Source organism: Petaurus breviceps, unplaced genomic scaffold (assembly GCF_028583685.1).
Source record: "Petaurus breviceps papuanus isolate PSGF00001 unplaced genomic scaffold, PetGlider_PUasm1.0 90594, whole genome shotgun sequence".
NCBI lineage: Eukaryota > Metazoa > Chordata > Mammalia > Diprotodontia > Petauridae > Petaurus > Petaurus breviceps.
In genome coordinates, this window is record NW_027187281.1 from 5761933 (window position 1) to 5787777 (window position 25845).

Sequence of the window (25845 nt, forward strand, 5' to 3'; positions counted from 1 at the left end):
ATCAGTGATAGGACCCGAATGCAGTTCCTCCAGTTCCAAAACCAATGCACTTTCCAATATGCCATGCTGGAGGTAGCACAGAAGCTAAGTTTAGAAGGGAGATAAGGATTCAAGAGGACAAGATAAGGAAGGAAAGCATTCCAGACAGAAATGATCTTGAAGGTCCCTTCTAGCTTAAAAACCCATGATTCAATGGGGCCGCCAGGTAGCAGCAAGTAAGAGCACAGGCTCCAGTGTCAAGATGACCTGTATCGAATCCCGGGCTCAGATACTCGGCACCACACCCAGAAATAACTGGCCGCGTAACCTTGAGCAAGTTACTTAACCCCGACGTTACTTAACCCTGATTGCTTTAAAAAAAAAAAAAACCTATGATCCCAAGTCACAGATTCAAGCAGACCAGGAAAAATAAAAAGGAGACAGTGATGAAATTAAAGGAAAATTCTATTAAAAGAAACCAAAAGAAGAAATACAAAAACACAAAATACAGAGATTGCTTCAGCATGTTACATGTCTAATGAGATGACTGGCAGATACTCTGAAGATAGCTTAATAACCCTTTTACTTCCAAAGATGAGAGGTTGGGATGTTCTTTTTCTCTCTCCATTGAATAGAAAAATGATGCTTTTTCATGCATGAACAGAACAACTAAAGTAACTGATCATTCCAAAATTTTAAAAAGGCAAGACATTTTCAAGACTGATGTTATGCTGGGGAGAGAACATTATGCTTTTACAAAATGGCATTACTCTACTATCAATCTTCCAGGAGTCACCAAGATAATCAACTAGTATCAAGTTGATATCAAATTTGTTTCTCTGCTACAGCACATGAGAGTCCATTTTTGGAAATGTACCCATTCACAGGCAGGGACACTAATCTGTCAGTGGTTAGATGTTCCCATCCAAGTATAGAGAGTTATTCTAAATGAACGATAGTATTCACAGACATTGAAAGAGGTCTGTTAGTAATTCAAATGTCATGTCACTTTTGACTAAAATTAAAGCAACATGAATAAAGCACTGAACCCATTAGAAGGCACTTAGGACATTCAGGCTCAGCAATATTTAGTTGAATGACTTCGAAAGGCAATTGAAATCATTTCTACTTGGAAAATAGGTGTTTTGTTGTATGTATTATTCTACTTGGCTCAAGTTAAAGCTAACATCTTTAATGGTTTTTAATGGTCCTGTTGCTGGTTTGTCCTTCATTCTCAAAGACATCAGGGAGGTGGTGCCATGAAACATAAGTGAATTGGATTTAAGTGAGAGATGGCTGTGCAAAGTCACCAGCCTCATTTTCTCCTGCAGAGCCATCTGGGTCCAGTGGCAAGATATATATCAGGACAACTGGAAATGGTCCTAAATGCAGTGGGAGACTTTAGCCTTTTTAAGTTAAGGCCTTTAACAGGTCTCAGTTTGACTGAGTCAATGCCTCATTCAGAGATTAAGGCCAGGTAAGAAATAAGAAAGAGAACAACCTCTTTTGCTAAATCAAAATAAAATAAAATAAAGTCAATTTAGGAGGTGAAGAGCCTTGGGATTTCTGGTCAAAACAGAAACAATTGCTATTTACATTCACTTTGAGCCAATCTGGGACTAAACAACGACTGAATGGGGCTTGGCCTGGAACCTATTGTTGTCCAGTCAATGAGTTTACAGCATGGTCCTTAAGAAAAAAAAAATCTAGCACATAAACCCTAAGATATCTTGTGAGGGTTCAGCAATCAAAATTTACATTCCTTTGGGCAGAGCATGGATATGATGCCCTATGTGGACAGACGGAAGGGAAAGAAAGAAAAAAAGGGAGGGAGAGATGGAAGGAAGGAAGGAAGGAAGGAAGGAAGGAAGGAAGGAAGGAAAAACTGTCTTGCCCAAACGACCAGTTCCAGTTGGGTTTCCAGTGGGCAGCTCCTACCACTACTCAGAGGTTTTTGTTTGTTCTTCACTTTAGAAAAGAACCCTAAAAGGAGGGGTGGGGAGGGTTAGCTAGGTGGTGCAGTAAATAGAGCACTGGCCCTGAAATCAGGAGGACCTGAGTACAAATCCAGCCTCAAACACTTGACACACTTGGGCAAGTCACTTAACCCCAATTGCCTTGCCCTTTCTCTCCCAAAAAAAAGTCCACCACCACAGGGTGATGGACTGACTCATTTGAAAATTGGATTTAAGTTAGGCAGAGTTGCAAAAAATTGTCTCTCTTCCAGAGTCATTACAGTCCAAGATAAAAGTCAAGATAACTGTCAATGGCCCAGGATGCAATGTATGACCTTGGCATTTTTGATGTCCGACCAAGCTGTAAGCACTCCACAGCACCTGCTTCAGTTGCCTTCATGGCAGTTGGAACAAATTGTTCTCATCTACCCATTCTACTGGGGGAAGACTCCACATGCTCGGGGTAGACACTCTCCAAATTCACATTGGTTACCCTCAACCTGGTTTAGCCCATCTGCTGAGACAGTTTACTGGGATGTGCCCACTGCACATGCTATAGCTTCTTGGAGCCACAGGTGAGAGTTGAGTGTTAGGTAGACACCAAAGGCATCTGAAAATCCCTGTAAAGGGCCCAGCAAGCCCTCTCACCTCACAGCAGAAGTGCTAGTCTTCCTTGAACACCCCATATACTCTGTATGCTATGCTTATACAGCTTCTTTTCAAATTTGAAAAAGAATGAAAGGAACCTCAAGAGAGTCCAGCTCTTTTCTCCTTTTTATCAAGACATGCATCAAGGGAATCCTAGGATCATAGGTTTAGAGCTAGAAGAGAACTTAGAGGTCACTGAGTCCAATCCATTTATTTTATGGACGTGCCTAAATCACTCTCATAAGAAGTAACATAGCTCCTTTAGGTTTGCAAAGTGCATTGCATATGTTATCTCAATTGTCTTTCTAACAATCCCATGAGGTTGGGATTTCAGGAATTATTGTTCCCATTTTACAGATAAGGAAACAAGATCAAAGAGCTATGTGCTTAACCACAGTACCAGGCCTAAATTTGAACCCAGGTCTCCAAATTTCAAATCCAATGCTTTTTCCACTATGCTATGGAACCTCTCATGACTTATTCCCATGAGTTAAATATTTAAGAATGGTATCAGTGGTATCCAAATCTTGTGAAAAATCTAACACCCCTTCTGAGTTGTCTCTGCAGGATGGATCAGACACTGACAAGTATGTGGCTTAATAATATTATTCCAAAACACGAGAGGATTTGGTTTATTTTGATGAGATAGACTTGTGATTCAGTTTTTTTTCTATCAAGCTTTTTCTCTCTTGATATACATTCATATACAAGAGAATATTAGTTAAGAGTAGCTCCTCCTTCATGAAACGGATATATTAACCCCTTGCCCTTCACTCCAGTAGGAATGACTTTTTTTTTAAAAGTTCTGATCTATGTTCCTCATTTGAGCTAAAAATATGTCCTTTCCCCTTTTACTTTCACCAGTCACAAAAAAGAAAAGGATTAGAAGCGAAACCTAGTATTATGTGGAATGCTGAATAAATACTACTGAATTTTGTAAATTCTATTTACAAAAGTAAATTTTACTATACGTACCCTGTTGGCTGCCCAGCATGAGAGTAGCTAATTCTTTTAAACAACATCAAATTCTGATAAAGTTAGGTTGCTTCTTCTCTTTCTTATGACAATTCCTAGTTACATGGCCTAAAATTTACCTAAAAATCTCATCACAATGGACAACTGCTTAAAGCTTATCACAAAGAAATATCTTTTGTTACAATTCAACTCAATGTGAACTGATCCAACCTTTGTGGAGAACAAATTGGAACAATGCCCAAAGAGTCATAAAACTATGCTTACCCTTTGACCCAGCAATAACACCACTAGGTCTGTATCCCAAAGAGATCATAAAAAAGAGGAAAAGCATCGTATGTACAAAAAGATTTATAGCAGCTCTATTTGTAGTGGCAAAGAATTGGAAATTGAGGGGATGCCCCTCAACTGGGGTATGGCTGAACAAGTTGTGGTATATGATTGTAATGGAATACGACTGTTCTATAAGAAATGATGAACAGGAAGATTTCAGAAAAACCTAGAAAGACTTACATTAACTGATGCTAAATGAAGTGAGCAGAACCAGAACACTGTATACAGTAACAGCAAAATCGTGTGATGACCAACTTTTGATAGACTTTGTTCTTCGACTCATGATGGAAAATGCTATCCACATCCAGAAAAAAAGAACTATGAAGCCTGAATGGAGGTCAGAGCATACTATCTTTTCTTTTTTTGTTATTTTCTTTCTCTTGTGGTTTTTGTCTTTTGTTCTAATTCTTCTTTCACAACATGACTAATGTGAAAATATGTTTAATATGATTATACATATATAGCCTATATCAGATTGCATGCTGTCTTGGGGAAGGGGAAGAAGAAAAAATATTTGGAATTCAAAATCTTATAAAAGTGAATGTTGAAAACTACCTTTATATGTAATTGGAAAAAATAAAATACTTTTAAATGGAGAAAAAAAGAATTCAACTCAATATGATAAGCATTTATTGTCTTCTATTAGCAAGGCCTTGCAGCACTGGAAACAGAGGGGGGAAATGAAAACAATCCTGCCCTCAAGAAACTTTTATTCCAGAGGAGGGAGGGGACAATCTAATCCTCAGAAAAAAATAAATAAGATAAATCTAATTCTCAGAATAAAATTTCCAGAAAGCAATAAAAAGAAATTCAGCTTTTCTGATATTTGTCATGAAATGAAGTTGTGTTTAGATGGCTTCTCCACTAATCATGCTTTCAAGATTCTCATAAAGTCAATGCACGGATCGTATTAACTAATTATACAAACTGCCTTCTAATATAACAGAAATTAGACCATGTATAAATTGAAGGCTTTAATATTCAATGTAATCTAAATCCTGAGAGTAGGGGGTGAGGGAAATTGCAAGAAATAACACAGCTGCTAAATCAGATATCATTCTGCTACCAGAAAGACTAGAAGGGACACAGGGAAATTTCTCTCCTGGACAGAATGAGCAGTCATGGATGAATTGCTATCTGTATTTATGTAGGGAGTGAACATACTAATGAGCTTACAAATATATGGAGTCAGAATCATAGAATTTCAGATGTGAAAGGGACTTCAGAGGTCATCTATCTAGTCTAACCCATACCTGAACAGTAATTCCCTCTATGATATCTCCCAATAATGGAGGGGAGACTGTTACCTTCTTAAGGCAGTCTATTTCTATTTCTGGACAATTCTAATCTTTAAAAAGTTTTCTTTAAAGGGGCAACCAGGTGGCACAGTGAATAGAGCACCAGTCCTGGAGTCAGGAGGACCTGAATTCAAATCGGGCCTCAGACACTTAACACTTACTAGTTGTGTGACCTTGGGCAAGTCACTTAATTCCAATTGCCCTGCTTTCCCCCCTCCAAAAAGAAAAAAAATAAGTCTAATTCTGCTTCTCTGTAACTTTCACCCTTTGGTCCTAGTTTTGCTCTTTATAACTAAGCAAAACAAATAAATGCCCTCGTCCACATGACAATTCTTCAAAATTTGGAAACAGCTATGGCATCTTTCCACCCTATTGCTTCAAGTATTCCTTTCTTTAGGATAAATAGCTCTGGTTACTTTATTTCAGCTGATCATCATATGGTAAGTTTCTCACCATCCTGGTTACCTTCTCTGAATCAATATGTCTCATGAAGTGTGGCACCCAGAACTAACAGCCTATTGCAGATGTGATCTGACTAGAACCAGAGTGGGATTATCATCTTCTTCTTTCTAAACCACATATCTTATAATGCAGCTTAAAGCTCCTTTAGTATTAATATACTGCAGTCCATTAAAACCTATATCTTTTTCTTTACAAAGTATTGTCTAGTCATTTTCATTCTAAAAAGTGATATGGTAAGCATATTTAGTGTGCATGTGTCTCCGTTTTATGGGGATCAAATCAAATCAACAAGAATTTATTAAGAACCTACTATGTGCTAGGTACTTTGCTAAACAAGGAAGATACAAAGAAAGGCCAAAAAATACCCTAACAACAACAATAATAATAACTAGTCACTACTCTTAAGGAGATCAATGTAGGAGAAAATATGCAAATTATATAATAAGATACAGGATATATAAAAATAAGATATACACAGGATAAATTGGAGATAATCTTAGAGGGAAGGTACTAATATTAAGAGAGACTAGGAAAGCCTTCTTATAGAAGGTGGGACTTACTTGAGATTTTTGAAGAAGCCAGGGAAACCAGGATATGGAGATGAGCAGGGAGTTTTAGACAACAGGGGACAAGAATAAAAATGCCCAGTTAGGAGATGGAATCTCTTTTTAAATGAATAGCAAGAATCACAGAGTACTGGGAAGGTGGTGGTGTTGTGGTTTAAACCCAGAAATATAAAAAACTGTTGAGATGGGGGCTCTGCTGCCCAAAAACTGTCACAGTTTCATGATGTGTTGTGGTGGAACCATCTCAAAGAATTCAGAGTCAGATAATCTCTAATCCAAGTATAGGCATTTATTGAGATTGATGCCTCTCATGAAGCGGGCTAAATTCCAAGAGGAACCAGCAACTTTAGAGAAAGCAAGAGGGATTTTTATAGGGTAAAGATGCAATTACATAACAGAAATTTACATAGAATAGAGGAATATCATTAATATTAAAAAGGCAGGAGGAGTTTGTTAAGGGATTAGGTAATGGAGGAGGGGTCCCTCCCTACAGTTCAGTTGTTAAACATTCTGATCATTCTGCCCTCCAATTGACTAGCTATTGTGGTCCTGTCTGGTTAAGACAGATAGGTAAGTATTGTGGTCCTGTCTTAGCCTAGATGGATTTCGGTCTAGGGTAGAGGTCCTGGAGTGTGTGACCAACTTGCCAGAGTGTGTGGAGACCTCAGAGAGGGCACCCAACTAATACCTTCAGCAGCTGAGAAAACCCCAGCATTTGGGATGAAAGCTCCCCTGTCTGGTGGCAGAGTCTTACTGTGGCAAATAGACCAGGGGTCAAGTGACTGAGTGGCGACATGACCAGGCAAAAGAAACAAAGCAAACAGAAGAATCCAACATTAGACTCCTATTTTGGGAACAAAAAGGAACAAAGCATGGAACAAGAGGAGGACAACGAAGTCAGAACTCCTGCACCAAAAGCTTCTAAGATAAATACAAACTGGTTACAGGCCATAGAGGACCTTAAGAAGCAAATAAGAGAAGTGGAGGAAAAATTGGGAAGAGAAATGAGAACGAAGCAAGAAAATTATGAAATGAGAGTCAACAGCCTAACTGAGGAAAATAAATACTTTTAAAAATAGACTAATTCAAATGGCAAAAGAGGCTCAAAAAGGCAATGAGGATAAGAATGCCTTAAAAAGCCAAATTTTCCAGGTGGAAAAAGAATCTCAAAAGCTCACTGAGGAGAATCATTGCTTCAGAATTAGATTGGAGCAAATGGAAGCTAATGACTTTATGAGAAATCAAGATGCTGTTAAACAGATCCAAACAAATGAAAGAATAGAACACAAGATGAAATATCTCATGGGAAAAACCACTGACCTGGAAAATAGATCCAGGAGAGATAACTTAAAAATTATTGCACTACCTGAAAGCCATGATCAAAGAAAGAACTTAGAAATCATCCTCCAAGTAATTCTCAAGGAAAACTGCCATGATGTTTTAGAACCAGAGGGCAAAATAGAGATTGAAAGAATCTACTTATCACCTCATGAAAAAGATTCCAAAAAGAAAACTCCTAGGAATATTATAGCCAGGTTCCAGAATTCCCAGATCAAGGAGAGAATATTACAAGTAGCCAGGAAGAAACAATTTGAATATAGTGGCAACACAATCAGGATAACTCAGGATCTGGCAGCTTCTACACTGAGGGATCAAAGGACTTGGAATATGATATTCTGGAGGGCAAAGGAGCTGGGATTAAAACCAAGAATCACCTACCCAGCAAAACTGAGTATCATGTTTCAGGGGAAAACATGGTCATTCAGTGGAATAGAGGACTTTCAAGCATTCTTGATGAAAAAAAAAACCAGAGTTGAATAGAAAATTGGACATTAAGATACAAGAAGCAAGAGAAGTATGAGAAGGTAAACAGGGAAAAGAAATCATAAGGAACTTATCAAAGTTGAACTATTAACATTCCTACGATAATTGTAACTGATGAAACTTTTCTCTGTATGAAAATAGTTGAAGGGAATAGAAATATCTATCTACCTCTCTCTATATACATATATATATACATATATATATGTGTGTGTGTGTATACATATATATACATATGTCTATATCAGAGGGTATATGGGTATATGAATACATATGTGAATGTGTGCATATATATTTATAGTTATACATAGATAGAGGGCACAGGACCAATTTAATAGGAAGGGATGATACTTAAAAGGTGAAATTAAGAGGTGACAGAGGAATATAATGAGAGGAGATGGGGAGAGACAGAATGGGGTAAACTATCTCATATAGAAGAGGCAAGGGGAAATGGTTACAATGTAGGGGAAGAATAGGAAGGCAAAAGCGAATGGGTCAACCTCATTCTCATTGAATTTGGCTCAGGGAGGGAATGACATACACACTAAATAGGGTATCTCATCCTACAGGAGAATAGGGGGAAGGGGATGAGAGGGGGGATGATGGAAGGGAGGGCAGGCTGGGGGGGAGGGCAGTTGGAAGCACCTACTTTTGAAAAGGGATGGGATTAAAGTAGAGAATAGAACAAGTGGGAGGTGGGATAGGAGGGAGGGACATATAGTGGGTCTTTTACAATATATCTACTATGTTAATGTTTTGCATTAGCTACACTTATACAACCTATACTGAATTGCTTATCTTCCCAGTAAGGGTGGGTGACAAGGGAGGAAGGGAATGAATCTGAAATTCAAAGTTTTAAAATCAAATGTTTAAAAAAATATAGGTGGATACTATTATTAGTACTATTTTACATGTAATTGGGAAATAAGATATACAGGCACTGGGGCATAGAGATCCACCATGCCCTACTGGAAAATTTGAAGGGGGTATGGGAGAAGATATGGGAGAGAGCAGATTGGCGGAGGGGATATCCTGTAGGACTGTTATTTTGGGTCGGTGGGTAGGGGAAAAGCAGGGAGAAAATTTGTAACTCAAAATCTAGCAGAAATGAATGATGTAAATCAGAAGTTAATAAAGCATTTGAAAAATGGAAAAAAAGAAAAAGGAAAGAAAGACAGAAAGACAGACAGAAAGAAAGGAAGGAAGAAAGAAAGAAAGAAAGGAAGGAAGGAAGAAAGAAAGAAAGAAAGAAAGAAAGAAAGAAAGAAAGAAAGAAAGAAAGAAAGAAAGAAAGAAAGAAAGAAAGAAAGAAAGAAAGGAAGGAAGGAAGGAAGGAAGGAAGGAAGGAAGGAAGGAAGGAAGGAAGGAAGGAAGAGTGGTCAGACAGGAGGAGAACCAGGATAGAGAAATATTACTAAAACCTAGAGAGAAAAAAATATCAAAAAGAGAGTGATTAACTGTAAAAGGCTAGAAAGAGATCAAGCAAAAGGATTGAGGAAAGGACCATTAGATTTGGCAATTAAGAGATCATTGGCAACTTTAGAGAGTAGTTTCAGCTGACAGATGAGGTTGAAAGCCAGACTGTAGAGTTGAGAGTGAAAGGGAAGGAATTGGTGACACCAACTGTCACTGATGGTTCAAGGAAAGGTCTCTTGAGGATGGAGACTTGAATGTGTTTGTAGACAATAGGAAACAACTAGTAGGGACAATAGAAGGGGTAATCTGGAGTGGGATTACGTGGGAATGGGATAAAAAGTCTTGAAAAACTGTTGTGGGGAGTGAGATAGAGAATCAATTCAGACGTAAAAAGATTGGTTTGACACAATTCTTATGGGGGAGACAATATGCTAACAATTATAAATATACTAGATGCAATTGGAAGTAACATCAGAGAAAAGACTTGGAAGATCATTGAATCACCAAGCAATTAAGATTGCATCTATTGAAAATATTGCTTTATCTCAACATATGCATGGGAAAAACCTGATTTGAGGAAAGGCCCAAAGGCTATATTTTGCTTTATTGAGGCTATTTTTTCTAATCAAAAGCAAAATACATACAATAATCACCCTATTTCTCAGTAAAGTATGTAACTATAGATGTAGTATGATACAGAAAATGTTCTATAAAAATTTGCATATTTCTGATATCAAGGATACACTTAATTCACAATCTCATTAAAATGCACAAACAAGAAAATGTAAGCATATAGATCAGAGTTTCTGGTATCTTCTTGGGTACATTTTAAAAATATTAATCCTGTCTATGACCTTTTTCATTCTTTTAGAATCTCATTGAAATATCCTGAAAATCTATCCATGAGTGTTTTAAAATTGTGTGGCCTCCATCACATAATTATCCTGTATATAGTTAGTCAGGTTCAATTGCTTTTTCTGACTTTTTTCTCCTTCAGTTCCATTGAGACTTTCTCACATAATACATTAGTCCTTTGGCTTTTATGTTGCTGTTTTCTCCATGTTCTCTTTCTACTTTAACAAACAAACCTTCTCTAATCCCTCCTTTACTTCTGACCCCCCAAGTTATAAGAGTCTTCCAAGACTCTCTCCTCAGTTTCGTTCTCTTCCTACATTCACCCTTAATAATGTTATCATTGCTGTTGTCATCATAACCATCATTAAAATTATAATAGCTGATAATGTATATAGCAAGTGGAAGGAGGGTTCTGAGCCCTCCTAGGATCCAAGAAGACCCTGGTTCAAATTGCCTCTTCTAACACATAATGACTGTGTAATCCTGAGCAAGTCACTTAATCTCCCAGTACCTTAGGCAACTGTTTAAGGCTCTAAGTAGAAGAGGTGTTGATCTGTGGTAACTTAATACACCAGTTAACTCACAAGTCCAATCCTTATCCTTATTTGTAGATTGTGAAAATGGATACCTTGATTTGCTTGAGTTCCCTCCCTCCCCCATTATCCAGGAAACCAGAAGAACTGTATGAGGACTGACCATTGGTTTTGACATTCCAACAATCCTTTGTGGTAACCTAGAGTAAACCTAGCTGGAAGTACAGAAAATCAGCAACTCTGAAGCCAATTAAGCTCATGCTAGAAGAAGATCCTGAGCCATTTGATGGTTTATGGACCTTCAAGAGACATCCTTATTTGCAGAGACTCCCTGTTTTACATCCCCTTATCTTATTGTTTGCGCACAAGCCTTGAACTGTCAGGCTGATTTGTGTCTCAAAGGACTACCTGACACCTGGAATTCCTTACTCCCCATCCTGGATCTCCCTTTCCTTGGGAATGGGGACTATTTCTCACCTTTCTCTTCAAATTCCCTGTCTCCCTTTATTTGAAAATTATTATTGTCTCACCCTTTCCAACTGGACCTTGAACATGTCAGGGGGTAGAGCCACGTCGGCAGAGTAAAAGCAGGAATTTACTTAAATTCTTCCCCCCCAATCACCTCCAAATACCTGTTTAAAAATGACTCTAAACAAATTTTAAAGTTACAGAACCCACAAAAGTACAGAGTGAAATACATCTCCAGCTGAACACAGCCTGACAGACTGACAGTAAGGGTCTATCACACCGGGCTGGGAGCAGGGCACAGTTTCACATGTGCCACACCAGGACAGACTGGCAGGCGCAGGTCTCAGGGGACTGAATCACTGGCAGCTGTAATGGTTTCCAGACTTCTCAACCCACAAACACCAAAGACAAAGTAAAAGGTCAGTGGGGAAACCCTGTTGGACCTGGGGGAGAGAAGAGCATGGTCCAGTCCCAGCTCTGGGGTGATGGAGGTGGTAGCAGCAGTAGCAGCAGCAGCAGCAGCAGCTGCTTCCAGAGCTCCAGTTCCACAGATGATGGGAGATCAAGAGGCTAATCATAGAGCAATTGCATGGATCTCTTTGCTGGCACTGAGGCAAGATTCTCTTGCTTTGCCCTACTTGGATCTGGGTTGCAGTCTTCGGTGGTGGTCCTGTGGTGAGAAGGAGCACTGGAATGGCAGAGTTTGTGGCAGCTGTGGAGAGGAAGTCCTCCTCATAGTTCTGAGATAGAAAAGAGTGCTTGTGGTCATTAACAGACCAGACTACAGGTCAGGAAAGGAGTAAACACCTCTCCTTTCATCATATCACCTTAGAAGAATTGAAAATTTACAGATGCCTAGAGGTAGCTCTGACAATAGTTGCACAAAACCCCAGAAATTCAGGACAAAGCACTCTCCACTCCAGAAGTGGAGTCCTAATTTGGCAAAGAGCTCAAAAGTCAAGTAATTGACTGGAAAAATTAGCAAACAGAGGGAAAAAAAATCTGACTATAGAATCTTTCTTTGTTGACTGATATGGGAATGGAAATATGAAGATCTTCCCTGCCCCTTAGCCCTTTGATAGGCTTAAGTGACTCGGAGAACCTTCCCTGATTTGAAAATATATGCTGCCCCCTAATAGGCTGAATGTGGTCACATGTAGTCTATGGTAGGAGGCTTGTTTTTCAGGAATGCCCACACCTGGTTACTTTGTGATTGTGCAGTAGGTCAAGAGGGCTGTGACATTCTCTGAGCCAGGAAAAGGTTATATATACACCCTGATGTGAGGTTGTGCTTTGGGGCTCACTTTGACAAGAGCTGTATGATTTGACCAGACAAAGACTCCGGGCAGCTGTTGAGACCCCCGGCTTTGAAAACCCAGATGTCGGTGCTTCCCTCTCTGGTAACTGACTAGGTGTGGATGTAATGGTCAGACAGTTGGAAGCCTGTCTGCTGATGTTTCTCTGCATTTGTTGTGTACTTATAACCTCTGTTTGTATTCTCTGAAGTTTGGGGTGCTGACCTTTTCCCCCTGAACTAGGTAAATGATACATATTTGATTAAAGTAAGATTAACCCATTTTGAGTTGATTTCCTTTAGAAAAGCAGACCTAGGAACCTGTGCTAGCAGCCACCCTGAGTATACTAGGGTGCTTGCTGCTATAGTGACAAAGAAGAACAAAACACACAACCAATAGAAGACAAACCCCTGCATCAAAAGCCTCCCCCCCAAAAATATGAATTGTTCACAGGTCATGGAGGAGCTCCAAAAAGATTTTGAAAATCAGGTAAGAGAAGTAGAGGGAAAAAATGGGAAGAGAAATGAGAGTGATACAAGAAAATAATGAAAAACAAATCAACAGCTTGCTAAAGGAGACCTAAAAAAAATACTGAAGAAGGGACAGCCAGGTCAGCAAGTATGAGCACCAGCCCTAGTGTTGGGATGACCTGGGGATCAAATCCGGGCTCAAACAATTAGCACCACACCCAGAAATAACTGGCCGTGTAATCTTGAGCAAGTTGCTTAACCCTAATTGCTTAAAAAAAATTACTGAAGAAAATAACACCTTAAAAATACACTAACTCAAATGGCAAAAGAGGCTCAAAAAGCCAATGAGGAAAAGAATGCCTTAAAAAACAGAATTAGCCAAATGAAATAAAGGAAGTCCAAAAGCTCACTGAAGAAAATAATTCCTTCAAAATTAGAATGGAACAAATGAAAACTAATGATTTTATGAGAAATCAAGAAACTATAAAACAGATCCAAAAGAATGAAAAAAACAGAAGATAATATGGACATATCAGAATAGACATTGTTCCAGCTTGAAACCTTTTTCTCAGGCAATAAATGCATTTATAATCTGTATAAACTGTGATTGGACTCTGGTTTATTCCAGGTTCCCTTTTTGGGCCTGGGATTTCTTCTGTTTAACAATTCACAGGGGTTTTTCTTTAACAAGATCATTATAGTTTTCAAAACACTTCACATAAATTATATCTTGAGTATCACAAGAAACTTAGTGGGTAGGTGCCCTCTTCAATTGTCACATCTATAAGGACAATTTTCAAACCTCTGTCTCTTTCCCTGATCTCTCCTTTGGGGCACCAGTTCCACATTTTCACCAGCTAGAGAGGCATCTATCCCTGTATATCTCATTAATTCCTCAAACTCAGCATGTCTCAAATTGGACTCATGATCAATCCCCCCAAAAAATAACCAACCCCTATTCCAGATGCCTCTATGTGCATTGATGCCATCACCATCTTCCCAATTACTCCTCAATTCTGTCTTTAAAACATTCCTTATCTCCTTATTCCACATATTGAGTCAATTTGCCAAATCCTGTTGATTTTAACTCTGCAATACCTCTAGCATCCTTCTTCTACTTTCTGATCCTGCTTTTATTGACCTAATTCAGGCTACGTTGATTGGGGAGGTAGGGGAGAGGGAAGGAAAGAAATAAGTATTTATATAGTGCCTACTATGTGTCAGATATTGTTTTAAGCCTTTCACAAATATTATCTCATTTGATCCTCACAACAATCCTGTGAGGTAGGTGCTATGTAATCTACATTTTACAAATGGGAAAACTGAGATAATGTGACTTACCCAGATCACATAGCTAGTAAGTGTCTGAGACCACATTCAAATCCAGGTTTTCCTGATGTCAAGTGCAGAACTCTATGCACTATACAACTTAGATGCCTAATTGAAATAATCCCCTGCTTTCATTTTCTCCTTACCTTTGGCTTCTACTTGGTTATATACTAATGATCAGGGGCATTGACTAACTGTTGATTGATGCTTAAGCTAATTTATGTAATTCCCAATCAGTTTTTTTACATTATTGTCTGTTTTGTCCTACTAATATATAGGTCTGCTTATGTCATTGTCCTCCACAAAATCTTTTAGTAGTTCTCTATTGTCCATAGGATACAATAAAAGCTATTTAGCTTTCATTGAAAAGCATCAACAATATGGCTTCCAGTCTTACTTCACTTTATTCCTCTTCACACATTCTGTAGTCCTGCCAAACTTGACTTACTCTTCCCTTATCTCATTCTTTTCTCTCCAATTTCTGGGCTTTTGACAGAGCAATCCCTTTCCTTTGAACAAACTCCAAATGCAGCTCTACCTGTTAAAAAATCCTTATCTTTTTGGTGAATACTTAAACAAATTATGGTGTATAAATGTAATTGAATATTATTATACCATAAGAAATGACAAAATGGACAGTTTCAGGGGAAACCAGGGAGATTTCTATGAACTTATGCAGAATAAAATGAACAGAGTTAAGAGAACAATTTATGTCAACAACATTGTAGAGGAAAACAACTTTAAAATTCTTTAGAATTCTAATCAATGTAATGATAAACCATGAATTCAAGAGGCGAAAGATAAAAATACACCTGGAAAGTTGATGAACTTATAATTCAGAGAAATACATACTTGATGGCATGATGAATGAATAACTTTGTTTTGCTGGACTATGAATGTTTATGATGAGATTTTGTTTTGGGGTTTCCTGTTGAATGGAATAAGGGAATGAAGTGGGAGGGACAGATTATAAACACATGTAAAAATAAATATATAATGTTAAAGTCTTCTTTTTTTTTCCCAAGGCCCAGTTGAGACCTTTCCCATAAGGTTTTTTTTCTTGATCTCTCCTCCCAGAAATATTTCCCCCCTCCTCAAATTTCTCATGTCACTCTGACCTGTAAAGCTTTTCTATTCAGTATGCCATGCTAAACCCTTGAGTATAATCATACAATAAATTTCATAGATTGTAACAACGACCATCTTCTGATGGCCCCTTTTAATCCATTCATTGAGCCAAGGATTATTGTGCCTTCTTTACTTCATATTGCCCTCAGCATTTTCAAGTCAGCATGACCTTGAAATCTACTTCCCACTTATCTTTTCTCCTTTCTTATTTCATCCTTTCCTCCTACCACTAATAGACCTTGTCACTGTGGACCTCATCTTTTTTTTTCTCCCACAGTAGGTCCACAATATATCCCAACAACAACAAAAAGTTATGTAGAGCAACAGTTCTCAAATGTAGTCCAGGGACTTCTGGGGGTCCCCAGAGCCTTTCAGAGGGTCTATGAAGTAAAAACTATTTTCATAATAATACTGACATTTTAATTTCTTATATATATAATTAAAATCTCTTGAGGCCTATCCCTCAACAAATTTTTTTAAGAGTGTGAAGAGCTGTACTTGCTTTGGCAGTACACATACTAAAAATGAAAACAATATAGAGAAAACTAGCATGGTCCCTGTACAAAGATGACATGCAAATTCAGCACATTCCATGTTTTTTTACACAATACATAATAGTAAATGATTGTAATAATTTAGTGTTTCATAAACACAAAGATCCAAGCATTTGGAACAAGAATTCACTATTTGACAAAAATTGCTAGGAAAACTGGAAACTACAAGCCAACATCAAACATTATTTACCAAGATAAGGTCAAAACAGATACATGATTTAGACATTAGGGGGGATATCATAAGCAAAGTAGGGGAGCATGGAAAATTTTGCCTGTTAGATCTATGAATGAAGAAAGAATTTATTACCAAACAAGGTAGAGAGCATTATGGGAAGAAAATGGATAATTTTGATTACATTGAATTAAAGAAAGTTTTGAAAAAACAAAAACAATGTAGCCAAAATTAGAAGGAAAGCAGGGAACTGGGGTTGGTGTGGGTGGGGAATTTACAGTGTGATCCTTTGCTAAAAGTCTCATTTCTCAAATATATAGAGAACTGAGTCAATTTTAAAAGAATATGAGTCATTCTCCAGTTGACAAATGGTAAAAGGACACAAATCAGCAGTTTTCAGAAGAAGAAATCAAAATTATCTATAGTCATATGAAAAACTGTTCTAAATCACTATTAATTAGAGAAATAAAAATTAAAGCAACTCAGTTACTACCTCACACATATCAGATTGCCTAATATGACAGAAAAGGAAGATGACAATTGTTGGAAAAGATATAGAAAAATTGGGACACTGATGCAGTATTGGTGGAATTGTGAACTGATAATAAGCATTCTGGAAAACAATTTGAAACTATGCCAAAAGGGCTATAAAGCTGTGCATACTTTTTGACCCAGCAATACTACTACTAGGTTCATACCACAAAGAGATTAAAACAAAAAGGAAAAGTACTTATATGTAGGAAATTATTTATAGCAGATCTTTTTGTGATAGTAAAGAATTGGAAATTGAGCAGATACCCATCAATTAAGGAATGGCTGCACAAGCTATAGTATATAATTGTGATTGAGTACTTTTGTGCTATAAGGAAGTGCTATGTACTATGGTACATAGTAACAACAATATCATTAGAATGATCAATTGTGAAAGACTACTCTGATCAAGGCAATGATCCAGACAATTCCAAAGGAGCCATGATGAAAGATGCCTTCTACCTCCAGAGAAAGAACAGATGAAGTCTAAATGCAGATCAAAGAATTTTTTGTTACTTTATTTTTCTTTCATTTTCATCTGTTTTCTTTTTTACCGTGACTAATATGGACATGTGATTTGCATGATAGCACATATATAACACCTAGCAAATTGCTGCCTTCTCAAGCAGTGGTAAGGGGTGAAAGAGAGGGAGATAATTTAGAATTCAAAAAATTTTAAATGTATGTTTTTATGAGCCCCTGGGACAGAATTCAGAAAAGAACAGTAGGGAGGCCCTGAAGCCTAAGGCAACATTGCCCACAATTCAAGATTAAAACTATTATTATTATTATTATTATATGCTAAAAATAAGATAAACAAAATAAAAATGAGTAAGCAAAGAATAAGAATGTGGCCATAAATAGCTACTTTGGTATAAAAGAAGATCTGGGTTCATATTCAGAAGACGATAGGGAGGTTTAAAAAAAAGTCACTTCTACTTACCAAAAAGTAAGATCAAATGACCATAAACCCAAAAAAAGAATTTTTTGGAAAAACTTAAAAAGGAATTAAAAAATCAAATAAGAGAGATCAAGGAAAAACTAGGAAAAAAAATAAAAAATCCAAGAAAATTATGAAATGATATTTAACCAACTGGGAAAAGAAATACAAAATCTTAAGGAAGAAATTAACTCCTTGAAAACTAAACTTGGGCAAGAGGAATTGAATGACATTATAAGACAACAAGAAATAATAAAACTAGAAAAAATAGAAGAGAATCTGAAACATCTCATTAAAAAGAAACTGATCTGGAGAATAGATTGAGGAGAGATAATATAAGAATTGGCAGACTACCTGAAAGTTATGATAAAAAAAAGAATCTGGATATAATATTATAAGAAATTAAATTGCTCTGAAGTTCTAGAACAAGAGGATAAAGTAGAAATAGAAAAAAATATATATCATTCACCACCTGAAAGAGAAGGTTAAGGAGAAAATATTGCAAGAAACAAGAAAAAAACAACTTAAATACTATAGAAATACAGTCAGAATTTCACAAAACTTAGAAGCTTCTACTCAAAAAGACCATAGGTCTTAGAACATTACAATAATAATTTACCCAGCAGAGTATACTGATGAATGAAGAAAAAATGGGCATTTAACAAACTGAAAGACTTTTAGGTAATTGTAACAAAAAAAAATCAGAACTCAATGGAAAATTCAATATAAAAAATCCAGAAGAAATATGAGAAAAATTTTAAAGATGAATTATTATGCAATTTTAGTAAGGTCAAGCTGCTTACTTATCACACATATGAAAATGTCATCAGTATTCTTAAAACTGTCGTCATTACTAGGTAGTTTGAAAGAAATGTTGGGCTGAGTTATATATAAAATAGGTTGATTCTAAAAAAAACAAATCGGGTAGGAAAAAATATAAAAGGGAGTAAATATATTTAAAGAGGGGTACAAAAGGAAGAACTAATACAGAGGAAGCTGGTGGGGATGGAAGGCTGGCAATATTGGAAACTTACTGTCATCTGGGTTGAAAAGGAAACAATGAATACATCTGGAAGGGTGTAGAAACCTTCTGAACACAAGGAGAGGTGAGAAAACTGGGGGACAAGGTACAGGAGGGACTTTTAGATTTGGGAGGGGGGAGAAAGGATGAGAGAGGGACTTCAGGATGTGTATGTGGATTGGGATTGAGAAAGAAGGGGGAAGAGGGACTCTTGGAGGGGGATGATAGAGGGTGGTAGAGTTGGGGGGAGAAGATAAGGTAAAAGGGAAAGAAACTGAGAAGGAAAATATTAAAAATAAGATGGAGAGAAATTCACACATAGTAATTATAACTTTGAATATGAATGAGGTGTTTATAGCAACTCTCTTTGTAGTGGTAAAGAACTGGAAATTGCAGGGATCCCCATCAACTGGGGAGTGGCTGAACAAGTTGTGGTATGTGATTGTGATAGAATACTACTATGGTATAAGAAATGATGAGCTCAGTAATCTTAGAAAGGAATGGAAAGAATTACATGAAATGGTGAAGAGTGAAATGATCAGAACCAAGAAAACATTGTATACAGTAACAAAAATATTGTATTAAGAATGACTTTAAGTAATTAAAAACATTTTGACTATTATAAATACACAAAAAAAATTAAGGATATATGAAGACATATGCTATCTGCATCAAGAGAAAGAACTGATAAATAGAAGTATGTATAGAATAATTTAACATATACACATATATGTTTATGTACATGCATATGTATATATATGTATATATATATTTGTGTTTAAGGTAGCCATCTCTAGGGTTGGGTAGGGAAAGGAAGAAAAAAAGAAATTAACCTGATAATTTTACCATATATTTAGAAGGAATAGCAAGTTGTTGTACATGGTAGATTTACAATTTCATATGCAATCTTTTTTTTATTGTACGTTGTTATGGAAGAGCTGGTTTTATTCCATAAATTTAGAAGTAATTTTAAATGAATGTTAAAAATTGATTTTATATGTAATTGAGAAAACTATTTTAAGGATATAAAGAGCCAAAAGTTTGAGAACCACTGTTGAAATTCTGTCTGATACAGCCTTTTAGTTGTTGCATTAAATTTATAAAAATTCATTCATTTATATTCTTTTTTTATGAAAATGGCATGTTATATAGATCAGTTGTTGACAAGAATTTGGAAGTAGGGGTCCCGGATTTGTCATTTCATTCATGTAGGAGACAGCCATTATGGAAAATCCTTCTAACAATGCAGAGTATCACCTCATCTGTAACTTATGGTCTTAGAGAATTGCATGAAGTAATGATAAGGTAAGTGATTTGCACATGGTCACATAGTCAGTATATGTCAGAAGAAGGATCTTAATGCAGCTTTCCTGTGTGAGGCCTGTTCTCAATTCACTATACCACAACTGACCCATTTCCCTTCATATATAAATTACTACTATTATTATCTGACTTCTTAGGATTTGGGAGATTATATTATATTGAAGAAGGGTGAAAGATGGGAGGAAAACTACTAGAATCAGGAATGCTGACAACAGTCAATGTCGGCAGTGACAGGTAACAGCCCAGCAGGAGAAAAGACTGTGAAAAAAGCAGCTTGTGCAACTATTAAGAGTTCAGCATTCTGAGAACATTTCAGGAAAGAACAAATAGTCCCTATGGGTACCAGCATATTTATTACATACAGTCTAGGAGCTTTAATGATGCTCAAGATAATGACCCTGACTCATTAAGAAAAAGATCAAATCATATTCGGCATATTATGTTAAGAAGACAGGGAAATGTATGATATATTTTAGAAAGATTCCTATTGAAATGGTTAAATTTTTGCAAATAACATTAAGCAAATTCACATATGTGGAAGATGTCATTTCCCTACAAAAGTAGGTAAATGGAACATTACTAAGGTCAGATCTGCCCAGATAATAATAACTACTGATGGTTTGATTCTAATTTCAAAAATCCCTTTCATTTATTTGTGTATTAGCTAAGAATCTAAAATGAGACTTAATACGTGAAATAGTATCAGTAGGTCATCTACAGAACCTCACATGGATGAATTAGTAATATTCATACCTCATTGTCATTTTGGGATCCAGGCTGTATTTGTCAAACCTTATAGCATAACCAGACTTTTGTAAAGAAAGAATAACTAAATATTTTTCTCCATTCACATATCCTTTAGTACAGCTTAGTTAATTTCTTTTCATTCAGCAAGATTTTCGCCTCTCTCTTCTTTGCTCCAAAGTCTATAATTTTTCCTTGACCAAAATCAATCACCTTTTCCTCTCAATCTCCTCAGTTATTAAGGAGTGAAACTATCCCATCCCTGTGTATCTTCTTTTCTAAGGTATTATTTATCTCTGAGCCTACTATTATTAAGGACTATGGAAATGATTCTGTTGAACTCATAATTTGTTTATGAGGAAAAGAGAAAATTGCATGAGAAGGGTATCAGTCAAATGATCATTTATGGGTTGTTGTTGATGTTGTGTCCTAGGAAGTCTTTAACCTTACTGCATGAAGTTTTTCAATAATAAGGCTTCAATTAACAATGTGTGCTGTGGTACATAATAATAAGTATTAATATCATGCTTTAAGATTCAAAGTACTTTATATATGGTAACCCATTTGATTTTCAAAACAACCCTGTGAAATAGGTGCTATTATTATTCCCATTTTATAGATGAGGAAACTAAGGCACATAAATCTTAAGTGATTTGCCCAATATCACACAGCTGGTAAGGCAAAATTTGAATTCATGTCTTCCTGACTCTGAGTCTATACTCTATCCACTACACTACCTAGTATTTATCAATAACATGAAAAAAAAATAGAGTCTAGCCTATCTTTACTGAATTGTGACTCCCTAAAATTTGGGGTTTTTTTTTTTTTAGTATTTTAATTAATCTATTCCTCCCACTATTCTTTCCTCCTGAAACTCACTTTGAGAAAATTAAAAGAAAAACAAATCTCTCAATACATTACTATGTAGTCTAGCAAAACTATTCCCCATACTGGTCATGTTTGAAAATGTGTGTCTCATTTTGCATTATAAATTCATCATTTTATTTTTTTTGTCAGAAGGTGAGTGTTACGTTTCATCTTCAATTTTTTGGTCTTCTGTGTGTTGATCAGAGTTCTAAAGTCTTTCAAAGCTCTTCTTCTCTATCATGTTATCGTTGTACAAAATATTCTTCTAGTTCAGATCACTTTATACGGATTCATAAAGATCTTCCTAACTTTTTCTAAAAAAGTCCATTTCATCATTTCTTGTGGCACAATAATATTTTATTACATCCTTACGTCACAATTTGTTTAGCTGTTCCCTAAAAGGAAGACAACATTTTTGTTTCCCATTCCTGGCTACCATGAAAAGAGCTTCTATAACTACGTTTGTAGTAGCTTTTTTTTTAATTGGGGGGTTGGGGGGCAATAGGCCTAGTAGTAGTATTATTGGATGAAGGGATATGTATGGATTGGTAACTTTCTGGGCATTGATCTAAATTACTTTCCAGAATGATTGGACCAATTCATAATTCCACCAATGGTTCACTGGTACCCTTCCAACTGTCATTTCCTTCTTCATTCATCTTTTCCAATCTGATAGACAGAAAATAGAATCTTAGAGTTGCTTCCATTTGAATTTTTCTATTAACGATTTAGAGAGTTTTTCATACATTTTTGCTAGTTGAATTTCCTCCTTTCAAAATTGTCTCTTCATATCCTTTAAATTTTTTTATCTATTGGAGAATGGCTTCTTAGTCTTATAAATTTGAATCCATTCCTTACATTGTACATCTAGGAATTAAGACCTTTATCAGCAAAGCTTGTTATATTCTTCTCCCCTCCCCAATTTCCTGTATCCCACATCATTTTAACTACACTTAATTTGTTTATATAAAAACTTTTTTTAAATATTATATAATCAAAACTGTCTATTTCATCTTGTGCAATCCTCTCTGTCACTTGTTTAGTCATGAATTCTTCTATTCATAGATCTGAAAGGTAACTTCTTCCTTGCTCTTCTAATTATTTATGGGCTAAGTTTTTATATCTCATTGTAATGGTAATGTAATTTTGAACTTGAAGATCCCTTTTGTGTTGGCAAAAGTAGCAAGTACTTAACACTTAGTAACTGATCAAGCCTCTGATTGGGGGAACAGAAGGTATGAACTCCTGCCCCTTGTTACTGAGTAACAGGAAGTTGGCTGAAGGAAGTGAAGTAGGTAATACTGTGTATATAAGAAAAGTCCCAGAAAGGCACAGACAGAATTTCGTTGAGACCGAGATCTGGTGGCAGAACAGCTACAGAAGAATGGAGAACTGAGTCCTGAAAACTTGTGGTAGTGGAGCTTCTTCTGAACAGGATCCCAGGAGCCCAGGAGCCCCAGAGCCCAGGAGCCCAGGAGCTAGGAGCCCAGGTGACTGAAGCATGACCAGGATGCTGAGACTTTGTTTGTTTGTGGCTTGGTTGAGCCTTGAATTTCTTGGAGCAGAAATGGTGAAGGAGCTGACATGGACCAAATCCTGTGAATGCCAGTGTGGATCAGGACCTCCCCAGAGAGCTGGTCAAGGAACGGAGAGCTGTCTGCCATTGAACCCAGGTAGAATCAGGGACCATGGAAGGGGATCCAGGGAATCTAAGAACAGACCCCAAGTCAAGATGAAAAGACCTCTCCTTGGGAACTGAGTAATTATGGAATTATAGTTTACTAGTGACCGAAGGGGTGGAGGATTTTGTGTATGATACTTAGTAAGACTTTGCTGAATAAGTGACTGATTGTACTTTGAGTACTTTGACTATTGTTACTGATAAGTGACTGATTGAGTTAATCAAGACTTTGCCCCAAGAGTAGAAGACTTTGAGACTACTGATTAGTAACTACTTGAGTTAATCAAGACTTTGCCCCAAGAGTGGAAGACTTTGAGACTACTGATAAGTGACTAATTAAGTTAATCAAGGCTTTGCCCCAAGAGTGGAAGACTTCCACTGGGAACTTCGATACTACTGATAAGTGACTGATTGAATTAACTTAAGAGTGACTATTTTACTTTGAGACTATGTTGTGAATATTATATTGTGATTTTCTGTGATAAGTTGAAATATGGTGAATGCTGTATTTTGAATTATGCTGTACCTTGACTTTCCATGGATGTTTTGCTTTTGTTATGGAATAAATAGAGTGATCACTATACTGAGTAATCAGAACCTTAAAAAAAAAAGCTGTTCACTGTAGCAGTTCTTCTGGAAAGCTTCTGTGAATGGCATTACACTCATATATCCATTTGGTACTTATCTTGGTGTATAATAATGCTAGTCTGAACCTACTTTCTGCCAGAATAATGTACAGCTTTCCAGCAGTTTTTAAATAGTAAGTTTCCCCCCAAGAATTGAGGTTTTGGGGTTTGTTGAACATTATGTTCCTGTGTTGTGTTTGGTTGTTGTTGTTGTTGTTTTGCTTCTCTATGTTGAATAATCCATTCCACTCATCTAACTTGTTTTTTAACCAGCACCAAATCATTTAATGATTACTGTTTTGTGGTACATTTTAAAATTTGGTACTAATAGACTAACTTCTTTCCCATTTTTTTCTATTACCCTTGAGATTCTTGTCTTTTATTCTTCTCCATGTGGGTTTTATTACTTTTTATAGCTCTATAAAATATTCTTTTGGAAGTCTGATTGGTATGACAATGAATAAGTAAATTAATTTACATAATATTTTTGATTGGTGGAATATACCCATGATAAATTAATATTTGTCCAGTTATCTACATCTGTCTTTATTTCTAAAAAGATTGCTTTATAATTACATTCAAATAATCTTGAATAAATCTTGAAAGATAAACTCCCAAGTATTTTATAGTTTCTTTGGTTATTTTTAATGGAATTTCTTTTTCTAGTTCTTGATAAGCATTAAGAGAAATATATACATGCATACATACATGTTATGAGTGCTAAGGATTTATATTTCCTAGATCCTACAATTTTGCTGAATTTATTTCAAATTTTAGTTGACTCTCTAGGGTTTTCTAAGTATACCATCATATCATTTACAAAAGTGATCATTTTGTTTTCTCTCTGCCTTCACATATTACTCCAATATCTTTTTCACATCATAATGCTATAGCGAACATTTTAGCACTATGTTAAATAGTAATCATGATAATGGACATTCTTGTTTTACCCCTGATCTTATTGGAAAAGCCTACAACTTTTCTCCAATACATATGATGCTTTTTTTCCCCTTGATTTAGATAAATGCAATTTACTTAAGGAAAGGTCCAATTATTTCTATTGTTTCCAGAGTCTTAATGAAAATATGTTATATTCAATTAAAGGTTTCTTTGGCATTTATTGATATAATCACATGATTTTATTATTTATATTAACATATTATTTTATTTATAATCTCCCTTATATAGAATGGACCTTTAATTCCTGGTATAAACCAATCTGATCATAGTGCATAATTTTTCAAACATGTTATAGTCACCTACTTGCTAATATTTTATTTCATATATTTGTATTAATATAGAGATCTGTAGTTTTCTTTCTCTATATGTATGTAGTGTGTGTGTGTGTGTGCCTGTGTGTATTGTATCGTTGTTGTTTTGAGGCCTTCATTTTCAAGAAGGACCAATAACATCACAAGTGATGTCTTGACTTCAATACCTGAGCAAATTCTAAATGCTCCACAGTGCCAACTTCATTTCTTTCTCCAACAAATCAGTAGACTTTTATAAGATGGATTTGTTTTATGTTTTGACACAAAACTTCAAATACTTTTATTTTGTTTTTGAAACATCTAAGTGTTATAGTAAATATGCTGTAGATCATTCTCTTAAAGCCAGCCTAGCTATATCACCTGTCAGTGTTTTAGAGTATCCTCAGGGGTTTATTGCTGTCTCCACTTCCATTCTAGATCTCCCATCAGATGAGTTCTTCTTGCTTCACCCATTGAGAGGTGCCAGTAACTAGTCCCCAGGTCCATTTAACCACCAGTTCCATTGTAAATGTCAATTAACTTTTATGGAAAGGGTAGGGCGTGTGTGTGTGTGTGTGTGTGTGTGTGTGTGTGTGTGTGTGTGTGTG

At 36.3% G+C, this 25845-nt stretch overlaps 1 non-coding gene across 1 annotated transcript; it reads left to right on the forward strand.

Moving 5' to 3' along the window:
- Positions 1–16022: 16022 nt before the first annotated feature.
- Positions 16023–16130, forward strand: LOC138142613 (U6 spliceosomal RNA). Its single transcript, XR_011163487.1, has one exon. It is a non-coding gene; the product is annotated as a U6 spliceosomal RNA (small nuclear RNA).
- The last annotated feature ends 9715 nt before the right edge of the window (positions 16131–25845 follow it).